At 33.0% G+C, this 16302-nt stretch overlaps 2 long non-coding RNA genes across 2 annotated transcripts; one reads left to right on the forward strand and one right to left on the reverse strand.

Moving 5' to 3' along the window:
- Nucleotides 1-1989: 1989 nt before the first annotated feature.
- LOC130644682 (uncharacterized) lies at nucleotides 1990-7271 on the reverse strand. The gene is made up of 2 exons (XR_008982616.1): nucleotides 7121-7271; nucleotides 1990-2197 (listed from the first exon to the last, which is right to left on the reverse strand). It is a non-coding gene; the product is annotated as an uncharacterized LOC130644682 (long non-coding RNA).
- Nucleotides 7272-7352: 81 nt separating this feature from the next.
- Nucleotides 7353-15431, forward strand: LOC130644683 (uncharacterized). Its single transcript, XR_008982617.1, has 3 exons — nucleotides 7353-7511; nucleotides 10612-12869; nucleotides 15139-15431. It is a non-coding gene; the product is annotated as an uncharacterized LOC130644683 (long non-coding RNA).
- The last annotated feature ends 871 nt before the right edge of the window (nucleotides 15432-16302 follow it).

The raw sequence follows: 16302 nt of genomic DNA on the forward strand, positions 1-16302 counted from the left end.
GCACAAATAGCAGAAGAATCTGGAATGAGAAAAATCTCTTTTGGGGTGATATATTTCTACGCTGATTTTGCGCAACATTAAAATTTTTAAATAAAAATCTTTATGAAAAAGGAAATTTTTTGCTGCATTTTTTAGCCTGTTTTTTTTTATTAGCAGCTGCTAGCAGTCTAGATTGATCCATTCTCCTTTTGTCCTTAGAGTTATCTGCTAAAGCATCTAAATCATAACAGTTTGCAACTTCGCAGCCGTCATCTTCTCTATCAGCAAGCTTTTTAAGCTTTCGACGCTTTTCAAGAATATTCTTACCTTCATTCTTTCTTTCTATCTTTTCTTTTACGTTTTCGAGATTACCTTTAAATACTGCCTGTTCTGCACCGAGCAATCCACTTTGACATTTAAATTTTGTTCCTATTGTTGTTGTTTTTCTAAATTCTAAGATCTTAGACGATTTTAGTTTCTTTAAACTGTTTTTTGTAATATGTCGGTGCACAAAGTTCTCTTTCCAGCATTAGCAATCCCTTGAATTAGGTAGACCTTGATCCCTTCAATGGCAGTTTTAAGAACACGCAACGTTGATCTTTTCGGTGATAGCATCCATGGGATCTGTCATTGTTCAACCACGTCCCCAGGGCTCTCTTTGTCTTTCTGACAAACTCGGACGATGAGATTGTCAGAAAGACATAAAGAGCCCTGGGAACGAGATCGTTCATAGTTATGCCGAGTTTACGACCACTGTATGCTGTTACATGCAATCCGAGAACTTTATCAACTTTAACACATACCTTTCACACGCATTTCGAATGACATATGCGCATGCGCTACCATCTCTTTTTTTAGAACGGTCTGAAAAACATTTTGCGACTAACTGCCGAAGTGTCGCCAAGTATCATTTTCCCTGTTTACTGACATTTTAAAGCATAAAACAATAAACGAATTGTAAATCAATTCAGCTTAAGCTAAGTCAAGATACTGTCGTATTCATAAAAGTGCTGTTAGCTTGTTATTTGCTCTTTTCAAAATTTTCGTGTACATACGGTTGGATAGTCCACATTTTATCAATAGTCACACGTAACAGTCGTACAGTGTCAGAGTTAGAAATAGAGCCAGAAATATCTACAGATATGTTTCTACTATCCCTAATCCCCAAAAACCTAAAAAATTTATCTAGACTTACAACCTTTTCGTTTCTGCTAAACCAATGCATAACCATAATCATAATCTCTTTTTCTTATGACTATGGCATAACACAACGAATATCACTCACTATTAAGTAGATTTATGCACTACCATAGCAGCACCGCATTCCGCATTGTATTTTAAGAAGCATCAGCAAAATATGTAGCAGCTGTCTTTTTTTCGCCATCTTCTTTATTAGTACCCGTATGTTGTTAAAAATGGTAGCCGGAATCTGTACGACAGGTGAAACCGTGGATTTTTCAACAGGCTAACAGCTAGTATGCTTTACTAATACCCGCATTTTGTTTGTTTGTTTTACGGGCTTACTGATTTATAATGTAATTGAGACACCTTTTTCGTGCAGAAAACACTTAGATCCTTGAATCAAACACAATAAACATAGTATTTGTTAACACCAAATACACAAATTTAGCGGGTAGATAATTTTGTAGTTGAAAAAAAGCTTAAATTTATACCCAGCGAAAATAGTACCATTAGGTAGTCTGCTATTTTAAATTTTTGTCTACCTCATACCTAAACAATTTGTGGACCAAGTAAACACGATACATCTTTTAAAGACAATTAAAGAGGTATTTAACTTGTTTGAAAGCGTATCGCGTAAGACGTCCTCGAAGGGAAAAAGACGTCTTTTTGTGACGTTTTCGTTCTCGTATGTTTCAAAACGTCTTAAAGACGGCTTTATTCCGTCTTTTTTAAAACGTTACTGTTATGACAGATCTGCTTAGGAGATTCTAGCCTATAGGAACGTATCACACTATGCAAAATCTGTGTAAAGCGAAGAATTAGTTCACGTACTTCTAATTATTTATTTATTTACCTAATTTATGTACAGTTCTTTACATTTATTAAATTTATTTCTTCATGCGTCGTCTTTCCGCTACGTGTGTTCTGGAAGCTCAGGCTTTGTCGACAAATAAAGTAAATAAAACGCCGTCACAGTTAAAACAACCACAGCAAACACGAGTTCGTATTGTGGACATCTATCCAACATTCTTCCAACCTTAAAAAATGGAATGTAAGCTAGAAGTACATGCCATTTAAATTATAAATACTTTAAATATTAAAAATACACAAAAATCAGCTTTTTCTTCTAGAAGTTACAAAGTTGTCGTTCTTTTAAAATAAATATCTGCCTCATAAGAAACAGTGGCCTTAAAATTATAAATTAAGTCGCTTTGCCCGTTGCCGGATCTAAAGCCGGACTTTGTCTCATATTGAACATAGTTTCATTGATTCGACTGGTATATACTAACACTATGTCAACCTCGATCCCAGGACCTGTTGCCTCTTTATGCATATCGGAAGGCGAGACGAACATCAGACTTACCAAATAAGAGCAGCGCCGATGAGAGACCAAAAGCCCTGGGAACAAGTTAACTATATGTCAGAATCGCCACTATTTGAACAAACGCCACTATTTGAACAAACGCCACTTTGTGTCATAAATCCGCCACTATATATCACAACAGTATATATAAAAAAATGAAAAATTGACACTATATGTCACAATTTCAAACAACCTTTACTTTGTTGCGAGCAAACCAAAATGATATCGTAAGGTCGGTGGGCATGCTCTAATCATGGATAGATAATGTTGTATTGTATGATTTATGTCAGCGCGATTTTCGTTTTCTAATTAGATTTTCTTTTAATCCTTTAACATACAATTTCCACTTCCGTTTAAGTAAGAAAGAATTTAACATAAGAAATTCGGACTCAAAACACAACAATACGTCCTAGTACATAGTTTAAAGGAGAAGCGAGCAAAAAACTATTTTGTGGCAGCCAGAAATTAAATTTTAAGTGAGAGAAAAATATTTATTGATTTCTAAATCCCAAAATCTATTAAGATAGCTACTATAATAACAAATAAATAACTATATTTCACAACTAAGTATCCATATAATCTGCCTGGCAACGTCTTTACAGAATTTTCATGGCTGCATGGGGTGAAAATAAGTAGGTTTTGGATGTACTTACCAGTAAAAATCAAAAATAACAACTTTTACTTGATAAAACCAAGAATATTTTACGTACTATAGTAGTAACAGCATTTTATAACCTTCATTTAAACTTCTTTGAACTAAAGAAATATCTGTCATGACCAACAACAGTATTTTTTTCTTGTTTTAGTCTCTTTTCTACACCATACTATCAACTTTCAACGATAAAGTTTGTTATGATGAGATGGCGCCAAATTTCAATAAACATGCAGAACGGAAACATTCAATAGCTAACAAATGAAACGAACATGGCGGCTTCATCTTTATTCCTTGAATCTTTACTTTTTCTATCTTTACTCGCAAATTTTTTCAGTTGGACTGTTTTATGGAGCAGACAAATTTATAGTTGGACTGTTTTATGGAGCAGACGAGACCAAGTAAGTCAGTCTGGTCTTTAAAATCAACACTTATCATTAACTTTTATTCAGCAGCCATGCCGCAGCGCCTCTTCTTTAATATTTGTGCATAAAGTGAGTGGTTTAGCTACTATAGTTATATTTAGTTCATTCCGTTGTCACTTTATCATCGTAATGACATACCACCCCAAAGATAGAGCTTTCGACAGCAGAACTGCACGATCCCACCGCACAAGTCTGCCAGTGCTGCTTACCTAATTTCGTAAATATTTCTGTTCGTTAAGAGACTTAATTGCAAGCTAAAAGTTACTGTCAAAGCCTTCAAATAGCCGGCTTCCTAAAAATAGCCTCGTTTTTAAAATAATTATTTTCTTCAAATCTAAATAATATCCAACCAGAATAATATATCGCTCTAAATACTTCAGTTTTGTCTTGATAATTTGATATTCTATCTAAATGTCCTTATTTGAATAGCATAGAACCATAATAAAATTTTGGATGACGTCATAATTATTATAACTTATGAAATTCGGGAAAGGTGTATTAGATTTAAATAGCCGCTAATCTAACATTTTGTCATCGTTTTCTTGTACACTTGCATAGCCTTGATAGTCTCTTTGAGTTTCAATTTCCAGGTCAAAGGAATTCTCGTCGCCCTTGTCGAAATAATTTTGTTATATGCCGAAACGTCCTGCCATTTCATCATCTGTTGACATTGAATTGTTGTAAAGTTCATCAATTTCCATTTCTAGACCATCAATACTCATATAATGTTCTCCATTTCCTTCATGGCAATATCTAACGGTTATGGTCAGAATGTTGTCTGAAGCATCTTCTTGCGGTACAATGAGGCCAATACAATTTCTACGTTCGATAGAAACAACATGAATTCAAACGACAAAATACTTACTGGTAGTAAATAGTTATCGTAGCTTTCACAACGCGAAGAATCAAATATGTTTGCAAAATCCTTCCAGGTATAAAATGGTGAAAGTCGGTATCTGGAATTAAGTATATGTTAAAGCACTTCATTTGGTGAGGACGTCACAGATGATGTGGAATAGCACTAAATTCTAAATTAGCAATTTCCATTACCCTGTGGATTAAAAGCAATCGAGTATCCGTACCTTTAAAAAACATTTTTGAGTCTCCTCTGTTATAAGCAACAAATGCAGGTCGTTTATACGGTTTAACGTGCAAGGAGCTTTCGACAAGTCATCAATATTACTATACTTTTGACTTTCAAACTTCAAGGAAACTGTCTTGCTGGTAATGTCACATAACTGTATCTAAATTTCTCTCAAACCCACGTCTTTCCAAGCATTACTTGTGTTCCCTTCTAATCCTCTTCCGTTATCACATTGTAGAAACGTTGGGGACCATGTTCTCGGTATAGACGCATTATTTCATTAGCAAGAAGTCGACTTTTCTTTTCTGTAATGGCCTTATCCACAAGAAACGACTAAACACATTCTGCACTGTCAAAATTTAACGATAAAATTCTCCACAGTATTCCACGGCCTCGTCTTTCATATCCACTAAATCTATTTGATGCCGTTCCGTTATTTTATCAGCAGTTAAATGCAAGAAGGACAGCTTTGTTGTTGAAACGACCTGATGTTGTCAAATAGAACAAAAAAGATGCAAACAACAGTCTGATTCTATGAGTTGTCCTTTCAAGACTACAAAATACATGTTGCAAGAAATGGTAGCTACTTTTGCAAATATATGTTTCATGCCCATCTTTACCTTCGTAGAGTTGCTGTTTAGACGACATGTCTTGATATGTCTTTCTAAGAAACCCATGAATCGGTTCTTCATCCTTCAGTCTTGCGAACGTCTGACTACTTGGTTGTTTTGTCCATTACTTTAATAATAGGGTTTTGTTCAGACGTGTGTATTATATTTTTGTCACCAACATTTACCGCCAACAAACAAATCCATCACCCTTCCATCGGTAATATTTACGTTTTCTCCAACTGGGTTCTTTCGTTACAGGAGTGATATGTCTTTGGAAAAAACTGATAGTGGATTCGTGAAAGGCACCACTGATATTGTAAGTTTTTAAAACATCTAAAACAAATATTGACTTCCGCATTTTAAAATTTTTTAATGACAGTGCGAAAACTAGCGGTGGATCGTATGATTTTTTAATTTGTCATTTATTGGTCAAAAATGAGTATTTCAGGTGGCGCTATTTGTTGTTGTAGATGTACGGTAATACTTCACTATTGACGCATATAACACTCACGATACGTGTAATTTAACTTAGTACTTTGATGACGGTCTTGTCACGTGACCATTTGACTGGAGGTTTATAATTAGCGTTCCAGATTTAAATTAACATAATGTGACTAAGATTCTATCGTTTGTGAAATACTGTGGCGTTTGTGACATATAGCGGCGATTGTGACGTATAGTGTCAGTACAGTCTACACTTGGCTACACTCTTCTACAGCCACGTAGTGACTTGTCGACATTACTCTACGTTCGTCTACACTCGTGTACAGACCCTATACTCGTCTACAATCGTCTAGTGACTCGTCTGTTGTTTTAGAACAGATCCTTTCCCACACTTTTGTAACAGCAGTACTCTTATTTAGCTGGTCAGCAAAAATCTATTAATGTATGCTTTCGAGCCTGAAGATGAACATATGGTATACGAAATTTGTATTTCGTTTAAAAACGTCTTTATGAAACAACCCGCTTCTAAAGAAGTAAAGAGATGGCTAATATATAGACCTGTCCCTGCTTAATTGTCCTTATCTTTATGCATTTTAAAAATGCTATTTTTGCGCTTAATAAAAAACGTCCTTTACCGCCTTGCGTAGTTGGGGCTATTACAAAATAGGTTATTGTGAAAAATCAAAATTCGAAATATAGTTGTGAGTACTGTGTAGGGAAAACTCGTGACGGAAGGACAAACTTAAAGACTAGTTATAAAGCAATTATACTCGTTAATACTTCTTAATTTTTTCAGAAATTTCGTAAGAATAACCACTATGAATTTTTAAGAAGTTGTTACTTTAAATTTGAGAAAAACTTTAATTGTTGTTAGATTTGGTCCATCTGTCACAATAACCAATCACGAAATTTTCATGCCTGAATAAAAAATTGGAATTGAAGTCAATTATTGTTTAACTATCTCGAAACATTCCATTTCAGAAATATTTATCGAGTAAAGTGTCACGATGGCTAATTTCTTTCGATATTGTTGAATCTTAATTTGTCCATCCGTCACGAAAGTTAGGCGTTAAACTTTTAAATACCCAGCTTTGTGAAAAAAAAAATAAACTAACTTGTTTTAATTTGAGAGTGGAAGTTGTAAAATTGCACTCCTAAAGAAGCATAAAGAAAAGTTGTTTTCATTAGCTTACATTTAAATTTTTGTATATTTGCATATTTAATTTTTTGTGCGCTGAAGCATAACAACTTGCCTATTGTTGTAGTTTTCAGTTTGTCTTTTTTTTAATTTTTCCCGCCTTTCTTAATTTCGAATAAAATGGACATAGACAATCGCAAATGAAATTGACAAACTAAAAATATCGCCTCGATCGTCTGTACCTTTGTAAATTGTACCATCATGCAATGCTGATGCGCCAACACCCCTATTCTTTGTTTTTCTTGTAATTTTTTTTCTTCCGTAAATTCAAATTCTCCGTTCTTCTTAATACAAACTTGCTATCCTCAGCAATTTGTTTGATAATCTTTTTCCACAGAGGCATTAAAATCCTATTATAAGAAGTTGAATGGCTTTTTAAATTACTGAATAGCATACTACAGAACATAATTATATTTGCGTGTTTAGAAGTTTTCTCAATGATAAGTTGAATAAGCGCAAGATTTAGTTTTATATATAAAACTTTTATTATCAATAAAACTGCAAGTACAATATTGAACTTTTCAATACTCATTTTTGCTTCACTTATTCAACTTTCTGCGAGCAGATATAAAGGTATGTTAGTTTCTTTATACAATTTGTAGATTTTTATAAGTAGCTAGTTAAATAAAGTAGGTTTTCTGTTAATATTTTATTGTTTCCTGGAGGTAGCTTGTTTTTACCTTTTATTTACTTTCAAATATTAATACATTTTAATATATATTTTAAAATGTGCGATATTTTCTCTAAATTCAAGAAGGGAAGCACTCAAGTTTGAGAAAGGTTATAATATTCTGTGGTTGAAATAAATTTTGTCGTTGCCAGGAAACTTAGCATGATTTTTCTTACTATTGGGAAGTCACTCAATTTTAATACTCTCAAGAGGGCTTATAGTTGACTTTGCTAATTTTTGTCGCATCACTAAGTTAGTTAAAGAATCCTGTTAGGCTATCAAGTTTTGTTTTTTCTGAAGCATATTGTCTGTAATCAAAATTTTCGCTTCGTTATTAAATAGTTATACACTTCTGATTGTATTTTGCAAAAATAATTTGTTACAATAACTGTAACATGCGAGAATAAGCCATTATATTGGTGACAATTAGTGTCATCAGATACATATTAGCTTCATGTTTACGTTTTTTCGTTACGTTACGTTTGAATAGGATTGGTTAATGGAGTTAATTACATGTGGTAATTATATCCGTGTGTGTGCTTATAATGAGAATTTAAAAGTGCTTTGCATGCAAAAATACTTAAATGTCCTATTTTAAAAAGTGCGAGCAGAATTGATAAAAGTTCTGAACTATTTTGGGTTTCTTTCAAGTTCATACAAACTTAACAATATTGGAATATTTATTCTGTCATTTCTATAAGCTTAAACAATTAGTTTAACTATCCCAGCATGAACCATAAAAAAATACGGATGTTTTTTTTATTTTCGGACAAATTTGATTGTTCGAAATTTTTAATTGCCCTAAAAAACCAAAATTTGTTTAATGATGTGTTTATAATAGGTAAGTATGAGCCATATTTTCAATACTTGTGGTATTGTTGATATTGTTCTTAATTTGATGAAGACGATTATTCAACACCACCGTCATAGTTTTTTTTTTCATTATTAACCTGGTTATTCTCCTTTATATATTTTATTATATATTTATTTATATTAGAAAAATATTTCAAAATGAAATATTAACGCCCTAGAGGCGCGAATGAGTGTGAACCACAGTGAAGCCTCCATAAAGCGGACATTTACGGGACGAAAACTTTTGTCCGCTTTGAAGAGGTTGGCACTAAAAAGTTGCTAAATTTAGTTACGGCTTGTTTTTCACTACACAGACTTTTGGACTCCCCCCTCCCCCTCCTTACTGGATTGCAGGGGGAAAGAAAAAAGATGGAAAAATGCACTTTTAACATATCCGTTTTACCAGCAAACATAAAATATTCCGTTATTTTCATTTGCTTTCAATTGCTAATCATTATGTCCCATTCATTAATGATCATCGTACTGTCTGATAAATGCCTTACTTAAAAGTGTTTTTTCTGTGTCCACTTTATGGAGGTCACTTATGCCTTAAACACTCAGACAGGACCTGCAAACAGTGTCCGTGTTACGGAGTGGTCGTGTCTGCTTCGGAAAGATTTTCTTATTAGAGTTTCCTATAAAGAATGTCTGCGCTAGGGAGGCACTTGTATTATTTAAAGGGTTTAAAGTACTTATACTATTTAAGTATTAGAATCGACAACTATAACGCTTCAAATACTTTATATCATGAAATTCATAGAAAATGGAGAGATAGTGCCTTTGGGTGTACCAAACTACCTGCTTGGAATATTTGCTAAATTTTTTGTCATTCATTCAGTTGCCGGAAGTTTCCGGCACAACCGTTTTAATGTCACTAAAGAAAGTACGTCGGATATGATGTCTCCACGAAACATAGAAAAGCCCTGGAAACGAGATTGTTTTAAGCCTTAATTGGATCATTTCAATAAAAACTTATTGAACACATAGATTTTGGTGTTTTTGCGCTCTGACCAAAACCAGGTCTAATTGAAATTTTCGCACCTTCTTCGGCAATATTAGGGTTAAACAATGCAAAAAACACATTGTGACCGCTGGTTAGTGACGGAATAATGTCATTGGTATCAATGCGAAATATGTGCAAAAAAATTGAATTGGTAAAGGCTAATTGAAATATTTTTGTATTTTTTAATGCAACTTTATACTATAGTCTAAAATTGCAGCGCATTTTATCTAATTAATCTGAAAGTTTCAGTAGCACCCAAGCAGCATAGTGGTGCGTTCAACTAAAAATAAAGGCAAAAAGTCCTGGGAATGAAGTTGGAAGAAAACGAAGGAGTAATTGACGAAAGTAAAGTCAAAAGTTTTTTATTTCCGAGCGAAAAAAGAAAGACAAAAAATGGTTAAAAATAGAATTCTGAGTTTGTGTGGAATTCTGTGTGGAAGACACAAACACAGAGGTAGAGAGAAAGAAAAAGGAGAGTTTGATTCTAAACAATTTTTTGTCCTTTATGGCTCACCCTCGTTCCAAGAAATTTTTACATAAGAGATGACGGCGACAATGGTTTATCCTTAGCCGACAGCCATGTTGAACTCTGGAGCTTTGTTTTCCCCCACTATATAATTTTTTTTTTAAAAAAAACCCTTTTTATTCTTGCTATTTAGACCTGTTTTAATCTTTCTGATATCAATTTTTTTGTTTTGTTTTACATAATAGCATTGCTTACTAACAAAGCAGGGCATGAGCAGATGGGGCGGGTTTTTTGTGCGACTTCGGATGTATCGTTAACAAAAAAAATAAAACAAAAATTACATACACTTGTGATTTCTTCTGATAACGTATTACTTTTTAAACCCCTTGAATTAATTAGCATTTAAACTAAAAGAATAAATAAATAAATAGATCATATAAATATTTGTTTGTTCACAATATAATGCATTATTTTACACAGTCAGTAATTTTTATAAGGAGGTTTTTTTACTGGAATTGTTCACACGGAAAAAAGCTGCTGTTGTTTGTTTTTTATCATTAAGAATGAATGCGAATATTTCTTTAAAATAAAAATGAATTTCTACTTAAAACAGAAGTAATTTCTTTTAGTAGGTTTTCAGAAACTCAGTTTGAACTTCTAAAGTGTTATAATATTATTTTAGGTTTAAATAATACGTAACAGAAACGAGAACGGGGTGCCGCGTGAATCACAATGCAAGTTCCACAATTCGAGTATGTATTTGCCGTGGTTGTACTTACTATATTAGCAGTATACATGGTAGTGACTGCATACAAGCTTCAATGAAAGTACATTATGGACGATCTTCCATAGACAATGTATACATAGCTCAATGTCAATATCACAAATTTTAAAATGGCGCAAAGAATAATCATGAATGTAAATATATTTTGTTGTTAAAATAAATTTTATAAAATAAAATAAATAATCATAAAAAAAGACAGTTTTCAAGCACCGCATATGAAGCCGTGGGTTGGTTTCACAATTATTTTCGTAGGTTTTCTATGGATCACCATGCTGATATACAACATTCCTAATTTGTTTTGTGTTCAGTTGTCGCTCATACAAAGAAACCCTGATATACATCCTATATTCGTCCTTAAAAAATAGGACTTTGCTCTGTGTAATTAAACCTTTGTCATAGGTGTGTTACAAGGTGTTAGTTATGTACAGAAAACTGGTGAAGAAAATGGTTCAGCAAGAGCCAATTTCCTACCTACAATAGTAAATCTACTTTTAGCGGACATTTTTAAAACGGACACTTTCTACAATGGACACTTTTCCTAGGAACGAATGAGATGATTGTTAAACCCTCCCTCATCCCGAGGATTTTTTTCCAAAAAGGAAAAAGTTCCTTGTGACGAGGGTGTGGTAAACGCTTCAGCAAAATCTCTAGGTTGAGGAAACATTATAGCAGTGACCTCGCTAAAGCGGACGTCATTTCAAGGTCCCATTCAGAACTAAATAAGGTATACCCCCCCCCCCCCCCCTTCCCCACTCTGCCCCCAGATGTGACCCATATATAACAATTGGTCATAAGATATTATCGTAAGAACTTTATATGTATTTCTTAACCAAAAACAGCCCTGCGAAGTCTTCTGTTGCTTTTACCAACTTATTGGTAGCCAACTGCGTTCGCTAAGAGCAAATTCTCAAAGTTTAAGTCTGTTTTAATTTTTTAAATAAAAATAAATATTTCATAATATATCATTCTTACGCTGCATATTTCAACTAAAGATAATCTTGTAACCAACGGTGAATTTATACACTAAAGTGGAAATGTAAACAAAAAGTTAAAAAAATATAAAAATTGATGCTAATAGCAATGTGACACAGATGATACTTTTAAAAAGTTCTAAAGCACACGTTATCGTGTTAGGTGCAAGAATATTTTTTCTTCTTTTCCTCCTTAAGACCTCCTTATTTTTCACCAATCTTATAAAAACACACATGCAAGGTATAGTTATCCCCTCAACGCTCCCTCAATTCATTTTCCAAACATTTGTTTAAATTTTGCCTAAAATCTATTTTTTCAATTTAATTTACATTGCAACCTTTTTGCTGGGAGCCGAAGATGGTAGCCTTCAATTTAGAATTATAGTCAGAATTTAACGGTTGTTTATGACTGTCAGGGCTGTACAACCATGGGGGAGCGGATAAGGGCACGTCACCCAAAATGTTTGTTGGCTATGGTTAACACGAAGAGAGGGTTATGCAGAGGTTTTGTTTTTAAAATAGCTTCAGGAGTTAATACCACAAACATTTTCATTGCGGCCTTAGGCCGGAGGTGCCTCATACGGCGGTAAATTATTTGCTCTTTTAATTTGCACCCCTCCAACAACCTCACAACAAACAAACAAACTTGAGTGTAAGATGCTTCGGACCTGATTGTTCTGCATTTTTGTGGCTAACACACTAGATGCATCAAGGTATTTTTCCCAAAATAGCACATACCCGTGAATACAGAACTGATTGATTTCTGTAGCTACTCATAAACGGTACAGCTGCGGTTCAGTTATTTGTAGTTCTTAAATAACCCATAAATTTTGATTTCACTAAGACGTTTAGTTTGTAAAAATCCTTAAAGTTTTTTCATCAAGATTTTCTTATAAAACAACTTTTCTTTAACAAAATATATGTTTACACACACAAAAACACATCCCACGTGGGCTAGATAAACAGTTATTGAGAATGAAATGTCTTATCAGCACAATTTTTTGTTGTTCTAAGAAATTAACTTTGCTTGTGTTTACTTAAGATCAATGAAACGGTTTTCATTCAGGCTAGGAGTGTGTAAGTCGTTTAGATTTCGTTAAAATAAACAGACACAAGCAGCGAATGAATATTAACAAAATAAGGAAATAATACGTTTGGAAGAAGTTATAGTACCTACCACACCGGGTAAGGTTTTTAGCTGTTTCAAATGCTGCCGAAACAAGTTTCTTCATCTCTTCACTAATTTTCTTTCTTCTTTTTACATTTTTTACATTTTTATATTTTAAATTTGAAATAACTGACGTCACATGGCTTTACAAAATTAGTTGTTTTACAGCGTGACAGACTAACCTTTTAAGCGTAGTTTCCATTGCTCCATATTGTATGTAATAGCCACTGTACAACTAATTGTGAGAAATCATACCCAGAACTGTCCGATTTTATGCAATCAGAGCATGAATCGTTTCACGTTTGTTTTTATAATTTCAATGTCTTAAAATGTTATTTCCCCCACCCCCTATCAATGGAAAATTTATGAAACGAATAAAAGAGGGTAGCCATAATAAATGTTTTTGTTAACTTAACGATATACATATGCTGCATCAACATGGTGCTTGTACTGGTTTATATTTTTAGCTCCTTAGCTAGGTATTTTTACTTTTATCACAAATATTGTACTTTGTAACCTTGGGTAATACGAGATTATAAAACGAAAGTACATCTTGATCCCTATAGCTAGGTAGCCAGGATAGCTAAAGCTAAGCATCAAAATAAGTACATATAAATTTTGTATATATTTGAAAAAGGTAATAAAGATCCAACTAAACTTTAAAATATATAAAAAAATATAAATAACGAAGCTATTGTATTTACTTGTGATTACTCTAGCTGGTTTTAAAGTTACATTGGAGGGCTGGACGGGGTTAACGTATTATAGGCCCTCATTTTAAAGAAAACAGCAGAACCTACAGCTGCCATTTTGACTCACAGACAGGCCGAGTTGAGAAAAGGAAAAATTTCAATTACTAATTGATTGTTTGATTTTTTATTTTAAAACTTTTACAACGTGGTGATTTTAAACTTATAAAATTCAGATAGGGGTAAAAAATTATATTAGGGCAGAAAACTTATTATATTACGTTAAAACAACAATAATGTTTTCCATATTTACAAACTCTGTGCAAGTATTAGGGTAATTATAGTTTGTTAATTAATTTATATTTTCAATAATTTTTGTTTACCTGTTAAACAATAAGCACAACGTGAACGTACGTATCTTTACCGTAGTGTTTTTTTTTTTAAATATTTAGTGATCTAGCGAAAAAAGAAAGTTAACTTATCGCAAATTAACTTTTTATTTCCTGCCCTCCTGCGCAAGCTTATTTTTTTGTTTTTTGTGGTTAAAGCAGAACAAAATAGGCAAGGCCAATACAGGCGTTGTCACATTTTATCCTTTTAAATACTGCAAGAATTAATTATATTTGTTCGAGTGAGTTAGGGCATTCGCCATCGAAAAAAAGGTTTCACAATATTAGCATGTAAGCAAAGAACAATAGAATTAACCAATCAAAAAGCACCGTCAGTACATTGTTTAAGATCCAGCGTAATTTTTCCCACCTTAGCTATTTTGATTTCCTGGTGGTAAGAAAAAATATGCTGGATCTCCTGGGATAACGCGTCGTTGGAGCACTTTAACCTAATACGTAATTTTGCCAATCACCAAAAATGAACAACATGGAGTTAAATATTTCAAGATTGACTAGATATATAAGAAAGACAAATCTAAAATAACGCTAGATTTAATAATGTGTCAACAAATTTGTACAACATAAATAAGTCCTAATTATAAATGTCTTAAAAATATTCCTGCTAATCAAACAATATATTTTACAAAAGTTAACAGAATTTTGATATAAACTTCTTTCACTTTTGCCATTTTATATTTTTTATATAGTTACCTTAAAATTTAAAAGCAATCCCTTCGTCACAGCAGCTTCCATATTAATTACTTTGTGAACTTCATTTTTTGCGTGGAAAAATTGAATCACAATGGAAATTGATTTCTGCTTAATCTTTTTGCGATATACTCTATTAGCTGACACTCTGAAATTTACGTAAATTTTGAACATAAAACAATTTAATTTTTTTCTAAACTTGCATTTTTTTATTTACCATGGCATGAACAAACAAAGTGAAGTAGGAATAATCTGGCATGTTTATTTTACTGGTTAACTTTTTTTTTGCGTCAAAATATTTGCGTACAGTTTTAGCTACTTCTGTTTTGTATTTTTTTTGGCATGCTTGGCATCACATTTTACTAATTAGAAACATTGCCAGGTGAATGTTAGTAAATAAAGATAGCCTATCAATAAGGAAGCGGTGCACTTAAAGAAATTTGTACTTTAAAACCTACCTGCCATATCCTCTTGTGTTTATTTAATTAATTTTTCTTAAGGTTAAAAAGATTATTTATTGGACGATTTGTTATACAGCATGGCAGAAAAAATAAAATCCCCGCAATTTGAATACCTGTTTGCTGTCTTTGTGTTATCTATGATAGCTATCTATATGGTGGTGACTGCGTACAAGCTTCAGTAGCTACAGAACAAACAAAGAAAAGACGTTAAGCATATTTATAGAAAAAATACTCCTTTTGTAAATATATTTGCAAGATTGCTTAATCTTCTAGCGATGTAAATATTACCAACGAAATATTTTGATAACAAATAAAAGTCTCTTTCAATCCCATTTTCTGAATTTAATTTTTTTTTCTTGGTGTGTTAAACCAGTGCTGCTTTTGTTAGATGTCTTTCCAAAATTCAATAGTCCGTACTGATTACAAGAAAGTTAATAGGATTTATTTTCAGTGTGGAACAAGCCATAATCTCGCTGTCACGTGATTTTTAAACAAAAGGGCGAAGTTCTCAGAAATTCAATCACGTTGATTGGCTGTCAAGTATTTAAGACGAGTCCTTCTCCCAAAAACAACTTGTTTTATTCTTTTAAGTCTGTCTACATGGGGAAAAAGGTTGGTTTCGTTTAATCAAAGCGAATTAGAAATTAATTGAAAAGCTTGTCAATTTAAGGAACTGAGGACAAAAATATTTATGTCTTACTGCATAGAAAATAGTGCGCTAGGATGAAACCAAGATTTGAAGTATTAAAAACAAGATCTCATCTCCACTGTGAAATCATACAAGTGCATTTTAGTGTAAAATTCATACATGTGCTGTCATCTCTAATGTCTTCTTGGACGATTCAATAAAAGTTTTCTCTCGTTAAGTATACGCCTCGGTTAGTTGTATTGAATTTACTTGCGGTAGTTTTCATCTTTTTCACGTAAAGGGCTAGATATCAGCTTTGACTTTGTATAATCCGTTTATTAGGCTTCTCGTAAAAAAGTGTTTTGGACATGCACCATAAGTAACTAAACACTGATTTTATTTTGTTCCAAAAAGTTAACACATCTACAACGATTTATTGATTGATTTGACGAGTGCGTCTCTAGTTTCTGTAATATATTTCCACGATCCAAAATTTATGATGAGAAACAGAAGAAGCTCGTGTTTCCTTTCATGAATGCAGCATTAAGTCCTTTTTCCATTCGCGTAATTTCAAG

Source organism: Hydractinia symbiolongicarpus, chromosome 5 (assembly GCF_029227915.1).
Source record: "Hydractinia symbiolongicarpus strain clone_291-10 chromosome 5, HSymV2.1, whole genome shotgun sequence".
Lineage (NCBI taxonomy): Eukaryota > Metazoa > Cnidaria > Hydrozoa > Anthoathecata > Hydractiniidae > Hydractinia > Hydractinia symbiolongicarpus.